This window comes from Ctenopharyngodon idella, chromosome 12 (genome assembly GCF_019924925.1).
Source record: "Ctenopharyngodon idella isolate HZGC_01 chromosome 12, HZGC01, whole genome shotgun sequence".
In the NCBI taxonomy this organism is placed as follows: domain Eukaryota; kingdom Metazoa; phylum Chordata; class Actinopteri; order Cypriniformes; family Xenocyprididae; genus Ctenopharyngodon; species Ctenopharyngodon idella.
This window is the reverse complement of record NC_067231.1, coordinates 29,114,975-29,129,309: the sequence shown is the minus strand read 5'-3', so window position 1 is coordinate 29,129,309 and position 14,335 is coordinate 29,114,975. Positions and strand designations below refer to the sequence as shown.

The following is a 14,335-nucleotide window of genomic DNA, read 5'->3' as shown; positions in this document are numbered from 1 at the left end:
CGAGTAAAAAGTGTTAAAAAACTACAAAACATGGCGGATATGCGCGACTGATGCTGAGAGGTTTGAGTGACTAATAATCAGTTCAACCTGATAGAAAATATTTATTTAATGTTATCCGTGTTATATTTCATCTGCAAATACCAATGTGGACTTTTATAAATATCCGATTGGCCATTAACTTTTAAATGCATCATTATGCATTAATATGAGGAGAGTTCTCCACATGAAAGACCCGCGACTGCAGATCAACGTGGTACTTCATTTCTCTCCGATATGGTAGGAAATTAGCTAAATGAAATGTGGAGGATGTAAGATGATTGATAGGCCAGTTTACAAAGACGCAATTGTATGACGTGATGGTATGTCCCAAAGCGTGTCTACTCTTTTGCTACACACTCAAAAGTAAGTACTTTTTGTTCGCAGAAAGAGTACATACTTTTAGGGCGTAGTATAAGTAGGCGAATTGGGACGCAGCATCAGTCATGGCAATATCACGAGACAGCTTTTCACATCTCGCGAGATGTCGTGGCACGAGATCTCGTCACACCCCTAGTGGTAATGATATATATCGTCATACCGCCCAGCCCTATTCTGCAGTCTATCAGCACACATTGGCTGAACTGTGACTCTGTGCACTCAGCCAAATGAGTTTGATACACCAGATCTGTCAGGAAAATTGAGAAGAATTGCCAAGCCGGTGTCTGAGTGCACCGGATCCAGCTAATGGGTTCCAGAGACCGATAAAACAGACCTTCAAGAGCTTGTCCTGCAATCACTACACATTTACATCATAGAAAGATTATCCTTTTATACAATTAATAATCCGTTGTTGGTATTATTACAATAACTCTCATTATGCAGATATAAAATTATTATTACTATTAGTATTATTAAATATCATTACTGCACTAAATAAATAGAAAAAATCATTATTGAATAAAATAAAAATAATAACTTATTCTTAATGATTACAACTGTACTATAAAATAATGGTATATTTTTCATAAACATTTGTATAATAAAAAAAATAAAGTATTATTTGAATAAAACGTAAAGATATGTTAAATATTGAAATTATATAATTAGTATATTGTATTTTTATTTCATAGTACAAAAGTAATATTACAGCAGTAATTATTTCTTGTCTTATTTCTTTACGTTCACATGTTAAATCCTCAAGAAATTGAGCATGTTTCATGTTCTCATGGTTCATTTCAGTAAATGGACATGAATGGTAGCTCAGAACTCTTATCCAAAAAAGTCCTGTTTTCATGATCTTACCTGTAAACTTACTGATGTGGGTTGAGATCATTCAGTCAGCCTCTCAATGACGTGAGGAGGACGTTACTCAGTCGCGTGACGTAATGTGTTTGCTGTCCTCCAACAACATGAGTCTCTGTTGAACTTCTGAAAACAAGAGTGATTTTATCTGTTATGCAGCCGATGAGAGGCTGTGGTGTTTTCAGTCTGTGAGTCAGTACAAAACCGCTCGCAAAACAAGCACTTATCAGCTGCCTAGCAGAGGTCAGTGTGTTTTTAACAATGTGCTCATGTGCTCTGATGTTATTGGACAGAATGTTAAATATGGAGACTCACGGATGCTTCCTCGGTTACACACACAGATGATTTTGGATGAGAATTATAAGAAAATAAACTGTTTCTGGTTCCTTAATGATTTCATTAACAATTCTTTTAGTACGTTTAGTTGCACCAGTCCTTCATAAGGTCTTACTTAAAATGACTTAAATAAAGCAGCTACTTGTTTGGTAGTATTTTGTACTTAATTTGGTTGCTCAATCTGTTTTTAAATGGATAGTTCACCCAAAAATTAAAACAAATGAAAAAGAAGACTTTTGTCCATGCATTGGACAAAGTTCTAAAAAAAAATATTTTTTTGTGCTCCATAGACAAAAGTCAAACAGGTTTGAAACAAAATGATGACAAAATTATCATTTTTGGGTGAACTGTCCCTTTAAGCTGGAATTTAATCTGGCAGTTTATAAGCTTCTGTAAAATACATCTGTAATGTGGCAACGTTTATCTTTATTGATCCAGTAAATGACCTTCAAATTTTTAAACCAAAATATGAATAGATGTGCATGTTCATGTTTCAAACTTCTTGCTTCAAGTAATATCAACAGGAGGAAATTTCTAAATCTACTGAAATATGATGCATATATAATCATGAACTATATTAAATGACGTTTGCATATTCATGAACTCACTGTATGTAAATTTGTCAGGGGCAACAAATACATACTAGCCCTACAACAAACTGAATAATTCGATATTTATTGACGGCAAACGCGAAAATGCATGCAGGGTCCCCACGGGTCTTTAAAACGTCTTTTTTTATCAAATTTAAGGTCATAAAAAGTCAAATTTAAAAGGTTAATTTGGGGACATCCCTTTTCTTAAAAATGATTTAAAGGCTGAAATGTAAGTTTTTTTGTCAAACTAAAATAAGAACAAATAAGCAGATTACTAACGATAGCACAAATAAATACAATAGAATAGAGATACAAATTAAATAAATTGCTTTAAGTTTTTCAGGTAGGTTTGACAGTAGTAGGGCTATTCAGGTAAAAACTATTACAGAAACTGAATGTAAAATAACCTTGGATTGTCTTCATTGTAAAAATTAAATACAGATAAATACAAAAGTTGTCTTTTGTAAGAGATTTTCTTTGTCTTTTGTTGTTTGATTAACATAAAAACATAGACAGCAGCAGGTTTATTAGGCTGCTGTCACTTTAAGAGCCGATGCACGGATCCAATATACTATACTGTTACACATGCGTTTTCTTTCTCAACTGTTTAAGTTCACTTAGGGCACACAAATTGCGTTTATATGAATACTCAGCAAGACATTTGACAATATTTTTGAGTGTATTTGATCATTTAAAGGGGTAGTTGATTATGATTTCTCTTTTTAAACTTTAGTTAGTGTGTAATGTTGTTGTTTGAGCATAAACAACATCTGCAAAGTTACGACGCTCAAAGTTCAATGCAAAGAGAGATATTTTCTTTTACAGAAATCGCTTTTTAAGGACTGGTAGGGACTACAACAAGCTCTCGGGTCACATCACAAACCCCAAAATTTACATAAACCCCGCCCCAGAGAACACAAAAGTTTAACATGACGGCACATGCTAGTGGATGAGTTGAATCAACTCCACAGCAACTACATAAATTTATCCACTAACCATTCAGAAACGTCTAAAAGTTGTAACTTCTTCCTGAGTCTCTCCATCAGTGTCGACTCCGGTTTGAACAATGTAAAGCTGAACACTTTCGTCATTTTGGCTGCGTGAGATTCTCCAGCTTTGTTGTTGTTGAGCAACCGAAGCGTGAGCTGTTAAAGCTCCGCCCTCTTCTGGAAAGGGGGCGGGGAGCAGCAGCTCATTTGCATTTAAAGGGGCACACACAAAAACGGCGTGTTTTTGCTCACACCCAAAAAGGGGGCAAATTGACCTATCCCCCGCAACACAGTATTCATTTTATTCGTGCAGGTCATAAAAAATGCCTTCAATTTGATTTCAGAAACCCTGCAGATAGCCTGTGCACGGTAATTTAGATCTTTCTGTAAGCTGAAGGAGACTGTTTTTCAGCTTGACAGTGTAATATATCATGGTTTGAGAAGTTTTGGGGGCATTTACTGGTCACTGACTGGATGTGTGTGAGGGTGTGTCTGCACATGCAGTGTTTGATCTTCACGTCTGTGATCTTCCATCACAAATCCTGAGTGTCTGCAGACTGCTGACATGATGATGTCACGCCTGACTGCGTCTCCATCACAATGAAATGGAAGCGTTCCAGTGCGGTGAACACCAGCAGATCAGAGTTATTACTTTCCTTCCAGGTGAACGTGTGTCCTGATACTGAGAGATGATCGTCTGGAGCTTGTGCTCAAACACGCTTGTATGTTTCATCTATGTGTGTGTGTGTGTGTGTGTGTGTTGACAAAAAGCAGAATAAACAGCCAGAGATCGTTTTCTCAGCAAGGGTGGAGCTGTTTTCATCTCTCCTCAATGATCAATGATTGAGGTGCCAAAGCTCATAAAATGAGGGAATGAAGCAATGGGAGGAGAAGGAAACAGGAGGAGGATGAAAGTTAGTCGCTTATGAGATCAGGACCACAAAGGCATCCTGTGATTGTTCACACTCATCTCTTTCTCATGATTCAAGACGCTTGTGATTAAAATCATTTACGTAGCCAAAGCAGTGTTGTGATACTGATTTATAATGCAGATAGATCTGACTCTGAAGTCTGATTGGATGAGCTGCGTTTGAAGCTGTAGTATAATAGCTGGTTATCGCATTCGGTTATATGTTCATACAACAAATGAAAATAGCCTAAGGTTAAACTACACAATCTTTACATGCGTTTAGCACTTTGGTCAGACAAAAAGAAGTTCTCTCTCTATTGGAGCAGGAATCAGTCTGGATCTGGATCAGGGTGAGTCTGCCGTACTTCACTGCCGTCTTAAACTATAAGTTTAACAGTTTATCAGTATGAAGAAATCAGGCGCTTACATAGAGAAACATCTGGTCAAATATGAATATAGCCAAATGAAGTCAAACATGAGCGATTTTGCTCTGCTGTTCTGAGGTTATTTGAGGATTTAGACAGGGTTATTATCATTAACTAAAACTAAATCCATTTTTATTACTTGAAACAAAATAAACATTAACTGAAATAAAAAATGTATATCATTGTTTTTATTTTATCTAGTTGCCAAGGCAACATTTGTAATATGTTTAGTTTTAAAACTTAAAAACTGTATAGACATATTTTAAAAAGGAAAAAAAAAAAAATTAAACTAAAAAAATTAACTAATTAAATCGCACATTTTTTCTCTAATTAATTGCAATTAAAAACATTGGAGTTTTTAATATTTTTATATTGTAATAATTTCTCAGTTAATCTCCAAATTAAAGTAGAAACAACTTAAAGACAACTTTAAACATTAATTATAGACATTCAACATTACAGTTTAACTATGACGGAAAATTGCGTTAAATATTTTTTAATGCAATTAACATTAAAAAATATTAATGGCATACATTTTTACGCGATTAAACTGAAAAATGAATCACATGCATTACCGCACTAATTTTGACAGCACTACTTGAAATAAAATAAACATTAACTGAAATAAAAAATGTATATAAAACTTTTTTTATTTCAGCTATAATATTCATTATCATTTTCGTTTAGTTTAAAACGTAATAACAGTAAAAATGACAAAACTAATAAAAATGACAAAAATGCACAACAGATTTACTAAAACTTTAACTAAAATTAAAATGAAATAAGGAAATAAATAGAATCTGCTTAAAAATATTAACAAAAGCTAAAATGGTACAAAAATAACACTGCTGTTAGATCACGGTTTGATTTTGAAGGAAGAAAAATGTAGATTGGGACTTGATTATATCCATCAGGAATTGATTAAATGGTGGAAAGTGTCTTTATATGAAGGTGGTTAAAAAACAAGAGGCTGAAAGGGAAAGTTGTTTCAGAGATGGAGAAAGTTAATTAAATTATATGAGTTGGCTTACTCAGTATTTAAGTTCAGTTAACATGCTTGTGTGGAAGAAAATCAAAATCTAAAGTTCTAACAGTTTAACAACTTAAAATATTTTATTTAAGTATTTACCTCAAATTTTTGAGTTCTGCTAACCTAATAGCGTATTTTGATGAAAGATTATGAAGACAAACATTTATTTCTATAAAACAGTCACTGTTGAATCATTCACAGTAAGACCAGAATCATGAATTAAGAGAATAAATAGTCAGTTTTGATTTCCCTTTGTTTTTAATAGGCGTTTGAGCGTGTACCATCTTCCAGTGTGTGTGTGTGTGTGTGTGTGTGACTTTAACAGGATGATCTGATAATGAGTGTCTGATGTAGGAAATCCCTGGAGCTCCCAGAAGCCTTAATGTAACCAAGGATTTTACAGTATCTCAGGAAATTCACTGACGGCCATTTCCTTTACTAAACAATCACACACAACAGACTGAATTATGAGTAGTTCAGACAAAAAATTTAACTTCTGTCATCATTTACTCGTCCTCATGTTGATCTAAACTTTCGTTTTTTTTTTGTGTGTGTGTGTGTGTGTGTGGAGTCTTCACGTTGCTCTTTTCCATACAAAAGTTCATAATGTCAAGCTATGAAAAAAAAAAAACATTGTAAAAGACATCCATACGACTTGTGCACTATGTCTTCTGAAGTCATATGATATAAAATTTGGTTGTAAGTTGCTTTGGATAAAGGTGTCTGCCAAATGCATGAAAATAAAATTTAAATGCAAAAAAAATGTTTGTGTTCCATTTTAAAAAAATCAGCATGCAGGTTTAAGACAAGCAATGAGTAAACAGTGTGTATGTGAGCAACAAAAGACCAGTACGGCCAGTTTGAACGCATGCACAGCGTGGATTTGCATATTGAACGCAGGCAGATGAAGGTGCACAAACAATGTGACACGTTAACAGGCTCTGAGACGTCACGCAGAGGCTCTTCTGGGCTTTCACGGTTAAACGGTTATCCGTTAACATTGTCTGCACGCTGCGCTCAATAATAATACCCTACAATCATTCACTAGCTTCTGTTAATGCCCTTTTCTAAGCATGTAGCTTAGTGTAGCTCTCAAAGTCTGTGTGTTTACACTGCACAAACGCACACACACACACACACACCGGGTGGATAGACTCATTGTAATGGGATCTGATTGTAGACGTTACACTGGTGAGGTGTGTGTGTGTGTGTGTGTTTGTGTGTGTGTGTGTTTAAAGAGGACCTATAATGCCCCTTTCACAAGATGTAATATAAGTCTCTGGTGTCTCCAGAATGTGTCTGTGAAGTTTCAGCTCAAAATCCCCCACAGATCATTTATTATAGCTTGTCAAATTTGCCCCTATTTTGGTGTGAGCAAAAACACGCCGTTTTTGTGTGTGTCCCTTTAAATGCAAATGAGCTGCTGCTCCCGGCCCCCTTTCCAGAAGAGGGCGGAGCTTTAACAGCTCGTGCTTTGGTTGCTCAACAACAACAAAGCCGGAGAATCTCACGCAGCCAAAATGGTGATTTTGTTCAGCCTTACATTGTTCAAACCGGAGTCGACACTGATGGAGAGACTCAGGAAGAAGTTACAACTTTTAGACGTTTCTGAATGGTTAGTGGATAAATTTATGTAGTTGCTGTGGAGTTGATTCAACTCATCCACTAGCATGTGTCGTCATGTTAATCTTCTGTGCAAATCCAGTGTTGAATTGACCCTCGTTTGTGAAGCAGTCCGGCGTAAAATGACGGCATGTCAACAACACTCTACTACAACAACTCTTCCTCTTCTCTAAAGCAGCCCAACATGGCCTCACCCCCTTTGTTGTGTCTCAGGGGCGGGGTTTATGTAAATAGGGTTTGTGATGTCACAACCCAGGAAGAAGCTCGTTGTAGTACCTACCAGCTCAAACAGCAACATTACACACTAACTAAAGTTAAAAAAGTGAAATCATAATCAAGGACTCTTTAATGATGCTATAGCTAGAAGATATCAGGCTGTCATTTATTGAAACTAAGCTGCAAAAAATGACTTTCTTTTTTTTTTTCACATGGATAAACAGGAAAATATAAATAAAATATTCTAAAGTACTTAATTTAAACATGGCATGTCTGATTGGTAGAGTGAAAGATGGTCAAGAACATGACCGTCTTTACATCCTAAGTGTCCCTCGGGGGAAACTGTATGTTGTGACCCCTTTAAAAGCGTTTCCCTTGTCGGATGAATCCGCTGATCGATTGGCTCCAAGGGTATGATCCGCTCGTGGAACAGATGCTCCTGCCAAAAAAATGCAAGCATTTTCCCTGCTGTGGGCCGCTGAGATCTTCTGGGAGATAAGAGGCGTGTGGGTGCTGTGTTTATGCGTGTCTGCTGGTGTAGGTGAAGTTACTGCTGCCAGATGTTGTAAAACTCTGCTTTTGTCTGTATTTCATGTATACCATTTTAGGTTTTCACAGAAAATGTGAGTGTTTGCCCATGCAAAAGTTGATCCACCACTGTACTAGTGATGTTAATCAACAGTGATGCACCTAAATGTAGGAAATATTGTAGATTTGGAGCATTGTTATACTTGATCATTGATGTGTGTGTGTGTGTGTGTATTGCCTGTTGTATTGAATTGGCTTCCAATGTGACTCATCCAATCAGCATCATCAAATGATCCATTTAGCCTATATAATGCAATGTCAGCAAAATATTTTGATTCATTAACATTCAATTAAACACCCCAAAGTCCTAAAATCCAAATGAGACCAGCACACAAAAACTGGTGTTATGTATTATAGGACCTTTCAGTATATAAACAGATTGAGCTTAATGTAAGTCTGTCAGCAGCAGATGATTTCATTAATAACTCATTCTCTGTTGATTTCTGTGAACTGGGAGTCTGAGATCTTTTCATAAGTGTTTTAGCAGTGGTGTATGAATGGCGGTGTGTGTGTGAGGTGTTATTCTACTTGAAGAAATCAATTCCACTGCAGCTGGTACCTTCCTCCTAGTGTCTTTATGGCCTGTTTGCAGTTCTGACTCCATTGATTTTTTTTTTCCCTCTGTCTTTCTTGCTTCAGGCTCAGAGGAGCATGTGATGAATGGCTGGAGGTGTCGGAAAGATCTGGAATTAGAGAGAGAGAAAGAGACTTTTCCTTCCTATTATGCTTCAATGCATCATCTCCACACACACACACACACACACACGCTGCTCTCTTTAGGCCAGTATGTAGGGATAGATGCAGGAATGATTGGAAGAGCAGGCGTCATTGTAAGCTGTGGCATTCCCAGATACAAAACTCTCTTCCATTTGGAAAATGCTTCAGCAGCTGTTTCAGAAGTGATGCCGTTACGGTTACACTGTGGGCTGCTAACCAGCCATCACATGACACATTGTGTATGTAGGCACATAAACATTGACATGGATTTTGATATAATATAATATTATTTATTAATTTATGGAATTATGTGCTTGTATCAGAGTATATTTTGTGATGATAATAATGACTGTACATTATCTGCTTTACTTCATGACTTCTTGTCAAATAACTAACTAAATGGGCATTCTGGTTGCAGCAGTCTGAGATGTGGCACATATGATTAGAGCATTAGTCAGAGAAACAGAGAGAGAAAGAGATCTAAATAAATCAGCAGTGATCTGTGAGGGTGAGCAGGGGGTCAGACTGCAGTGAACGGCTGTCCTTAAACGCCGACGAACACTCGTCTCCAAGAAACTCTAAAAATAACAACCTCCAGAGAGAGAGACAGACAGCGTCTCTCATCCAGCGTGTTCTCCTTTTTGTACTCCTGCTGGAAAATCACTCTCGCTGAGATGAATTTAGCTGCGATTTTTGTCTGATGGATGGGAGTGTTTGTTTGGATGTGTAGGAACTGATCCGCTCAGTCTGTTTGGAGTGCCGGCTTCTTTCATCTGTCCGTTTATGGCTACTGGCTCATTGTTCATTAGATTAATAAATCACCCACTGTAATGCTTCATAATGATGATTTTGACCTGCTTTCGACTTACGCAACATTTAAAGGTTCGTTAACACTTTATTTTAGTGTCATTGTTACATGTTACATGTAGTTACTATAGTATTAGCTATAAATTATACATAATTACATGCAACTAAACCAAACCAAACCCTAATCCTAACCCTATAGTAAGTACATGTAGTTACTTAATATTACTCAGTACTTAAATGTATAATTACACTATAACAAAGACACTTTAAAATAAAGTGCAAACAAAGGTTCTCTCGACTCAACCCGATAATGCATTGCAAAAAAGTCCATCCAAGATCGTGGAAGTGAGATAAACAATGATTCTTTATTAATTCATTCAATACCAAAATATTATACATACTGAAGAATATGTTCTGTATGATGGTGTATGAATATGGTAATAGTTCTATGTGATGGAATATGAATATTGTAATCGTTCAGTATTATGGTATATGAATATGGTAATCGTTCAGTATGATGGTATATGAATATGGTAATCGTTCAGTATGATGGTATATGAATATGGTAATCGTTCAGTATGATGGTGTATGAATATGGTAATCGTTCAGTATGATGGTGTATGAATATGGTAATCGTTCAGTATTATGGTATATGAATATGTTAATCGTTCAGTATGATGGTAAATGAATATTGTAATCGTTCAGTATGATGGTGTATGAATATGGTAATCGTTCAGTATGATGGTGTATGAATATGGTATTCGTTCAGTATGATGGTGTATGAATATGGTAATCGTTCAGTATTATGGTAAATGAATATTGTAATCGTTCAGTATGATGGTGTATGAATATGGTAATCGTTCAGTATGATGGTGTATGAATATGGTAAATGTTCATTATGATCTTGTTCATTCTTTAGTACTCTGAAACAGTATTTCTTTAAGTGATATTTTGAAAATGTAATTTTGTTGCATTGTGGCTGTAGCTAATTACTGCTTGGTGTTTTTTCTTTCAGGTCAGATGAGAAACTGATGGATTCGTAGCATATTCCTGTTCAGTCCTGTGGACGCAGAACATACGCAGGTAAGAATTCAGCCATCTTGGGTCAAAAATGATGCAAAATGTGTGTGTGGGATGTTTCGTCTGAGAAGGCTTTTACTCCTCAAAGTCTGGATGAGAAAACACTCGTCAGAGGAGGGTTGTGGGTATAAACACACCTTTGTTTTAGCTGAGTAGAAGTCAGAACATGTTCGTTCCAAATATTTCATGAAGGTGAGATCGTGGAGTGCTGCGTAATACGTGTTGCTGCATAAACTGACTAATTTGTTAGAAAAGTCTGGTTGTTTACCAGAGCCAGAAAATGATGTAAACTCTTTTGATTTGAGTTTTGAGCTCACTAACATTTTCGGCAACACCTTCATATATAATGCATTATAAAGGTATTCGAAATGTATGTTATAATGCATTATATCTTTTCATTGGCAATTATAATTTTAACGTTGAATGTGACTGACAGAAAGGGAATGTGCATTACAATGCATAATTACTAAATACTTTTAGAATGCATTATATAAAGGATTTAAATAAAGTGTTACCACATTTTCTTCAGAAAATGTTAAAATATTAACCATAATGTAAAAATCTTCTATTATGATAGAGAATGTATAAACATCAAATGAAACTGGGATGTGTGCATATTGCAACGGATGACTGTGCGTTTGTTTGCATATGTTGACACATGACTCATGAACGTGTGTGTGTCTGCAGCTGGTGATGTATATTAGGTCGTATAATAGACTGTGTGTGTAAACTACGCAGTCAGAACAACGTGTTATTGTTGAGCGTGTGAACAGTGCCTATTGTGAGCAGCAGTGACAACCGCCTCTGTCCCTGTCTTGATATGAAGTTGTTTATATTAACGTCAACATGAAATAAAATGGACTACTTACTTTCTTAATACACATTCATGTGGTATTATTATGCATGTTAAAAAAAAATCTACTATAAAAATTGCAAACTTTACTTTTTCAGTTGGCATCGTTAATCTCTCATGTTGAACCACCTGACATATAAAGACACTTTCCATTGAGAAAATAAATTCCTGACCTACATTTTTTGAATATCCAGTTTCACTCTAAAAATATGTCAGATTATAGACGTAAAACACTTGTGTAATGCTAAAAAAGCAGTGCCGTGTTTTTATCCCGACGCAGATCTGTTCTGTATCCGTGCATGGCGTCATTTGCATTTGAAACCATGAGTGATGACATCATCATGATGACATCACGACCAACCTCAGGAGAGGCAGAGAATAAAAAAACATGCACACAGAGTGAATGTATTGTGATCTCAAATATGCTTTTCCACAAAAATTACAGAATTTTCAACAAAACTTAAGCACAAAAACATTAGTAGACGTGAAGATGAGCCGGGCGGCGCTGCACGGCAGGAACGTGATGTGCTTCCTGTGCGTCCAGTAGCAGAACCATAGCGGTTCACAGTTCAGATGGCAGTGTTCCTCCCTACACCAGTTCCTGTCTGAGCCTGTAAAACTCTCTCTCTTCCTCTGACAGGAAAGGCCTCATTTCCTGAGGCTGATGTGAATCAGAGTCACAGAGGGAAACATTCTGTTATGAGCGCTCTGACGACTCAGCTTTCAAACGCACTTGTGAATGAATATTTCAGACCGCACTCAGGGCTCCAGACTAACATTTAAGAGCAAGTTCTACAGCTCCTGATTTGGCAGCATCGCACATGTAATATTAATAATATTACATGTTTTATCTCATAGAAATGCACATTTGATAGTAGCTTACTAGCTTGTGCTCGAGTTGAGATGCGAATGTAAATGTAATTTCATTAACTTAACATCTGTAAAAAATTGTAACAACCTCATTTTATAGGGTAAATATTAAATATTCTGACTGTTTGAGTTAGGAATCTACTTTTATTAAAATTAACCATAAGGTAAACCACGGATGGCACCTCATTACCATTGTAAAAAAAAAAAGTAACTATATGGTTTCTGTGGCTTTTTGTAATGAAAAACAGTAGCCTGTTTGTTTATTGGTGGTAACTGATGCTCAAACGGTCTGATAATTGAGAATCAATCCGTATGATGGTATATGAATATGGTAATTGTTCGGTATGATGGTGTATGAATATGTAATCGTTCAGTATGATGGTATATGAATATGGTAATTGTTCTGTATGACGGTGTATGAATATGGTAATTATTCTGTATGATGGAGTATGAATATGGTAATCGTTCAGTGAATATGGTAATCGTTCAGTATGATGGTGTATAAATATGGTAATTGTTCAGTATGATGGTGTATAAATATGGTAATCGTTCAGTGACTATGGTAATCGTTTAGTATGATGGTGTATAAATATGGTAATCGTTCAGTATGATGGTGTATAAATATGGTAATCGTTCAGTGACTATGGTAATCGTTTAGTATGATGGTGTATAAATATGGTAATCGTTCAGTGACTATGTTAATCGTTTAGTATGATGGTGTATGAATATGGTAATCGTTCAGTATGACGGTGTATGAATATGGTAATCGTTCAGTATGATGGTGTATGAATATGGTAATCGTTCAGTATGATGGTGTATGAATATGGTAATCGTTCAGTATGATGGTGTATAAATATGGTAATCGTTCAGTGACTATGGTAATCGTTTAGTATGATGGTGTATAAATATGGTAATCGTTCAGTATGATGGTGTATAAATATGGTAATCGTTCAGTATGACGGTGTATGAATATGGTAATCGTTTAGTATGATGCCGTATGAATATGGTAATCGTTCAGTATGATGGTGTATGAATATGGTAATCGTTCAGTATGATGGTGTATGAATATGGTAATCATTCAGTATGATGGTGTATGAATATGGTAATCATTCAGTATGATGGTGTATGAATATGGTAATCGTTCAGTGAATATGGTAATCGTTCAGTATGATGGTGTGTGAATATGGTAATCATTCAGTGAATATGGTAGTCATTCAGTATGATGGTGTATGAATATGGTAATCGTTCAGTATGATGGTGTATGAATATGGTAATCATTCAGTATGATGGTGTATGAATATGGTAATCGTTTAGTATGATGGTGTATGAATATGGTAATCGTTCAGTGAATATGGTAATCGTTCAGTATGATGGTGTATGAATATGCTAATCACTCAGTATGACGGTGTATGAATATGGTAATCGTTCAGTATGATGGTGTATGAATATGAATAATTGTTTTGTATTCCTTTCATGCTGATTTATCTAAGTTCTGATTTTATTAAGTTCTGCAGAAATGCATCTACACAGGTTTATTTTTTCCCCATTTTTACTCCATTTGTTGTCTTTATACTTTCTGTCTTATTACACTCAGTGATTATTCTCTTCCTCATTCTTGACGTCTGTATTAACGTGATGATTGTAATCCTCTTAATCCAGCATGTGCGTGTCATTCAAGAGCATCAGAGACGTCTGAAGCTTTAGCACGCGTCTCGTGTCTGACATGTCGTCTTATACTCAATGATGCAACACAAACGAGACTCGTGTGATTAGACTCGCTTGATTGACGTTCACACTAAACAACAGGAAACGCTCCCTCTGCTTCTCTACATGTTTCCCATCGTCCTTCAGTTCTGCCAGGGATGTTTACACGTGTGCTTGTGTGTGTGTGTGTGTGTGTGGTGTGGCCTGTCTCAGCACATCATCTGCTAGTTACGCAAGTGTTCCAGCCACTACAGCCCACAGTCTGACACAGCTGATAGCTGCGAGTACATGAGAGATGGTGCGTCTTTGCCAG

The 14,335-nt window shown here is 36.2% G+C and overlaps 1 protein-coding gene across 2 annotated transcripts in view; it reads left to right on the top strand.

The window, feature by feature from the left end:
• The window catches only part of LOC127523841 (zinc finger MIZ domain-containing protein 1-like), a 41,471-nt gene that overhangs the window by 5,265 nt on the left and 21,871 nt on the right, over nt 1-14,335 (top strand). Inside the window, exons 1-2 of one of the 2 annotated variants that reach the window (XM_051914946.1) lie at nt 4,440-4,459; nt 10,531-10,598. The gene's annotated coding sequence lies outside the window, so the exon portion shown is untranslated. Of the gene's footprint in view, nt 1-4,439; nt 4,460-10,530; nt 10,599-14,335 lie in introns of those variants that run through there. The other variant, XM_051914945.1, reaches the window with a different exon arrangement.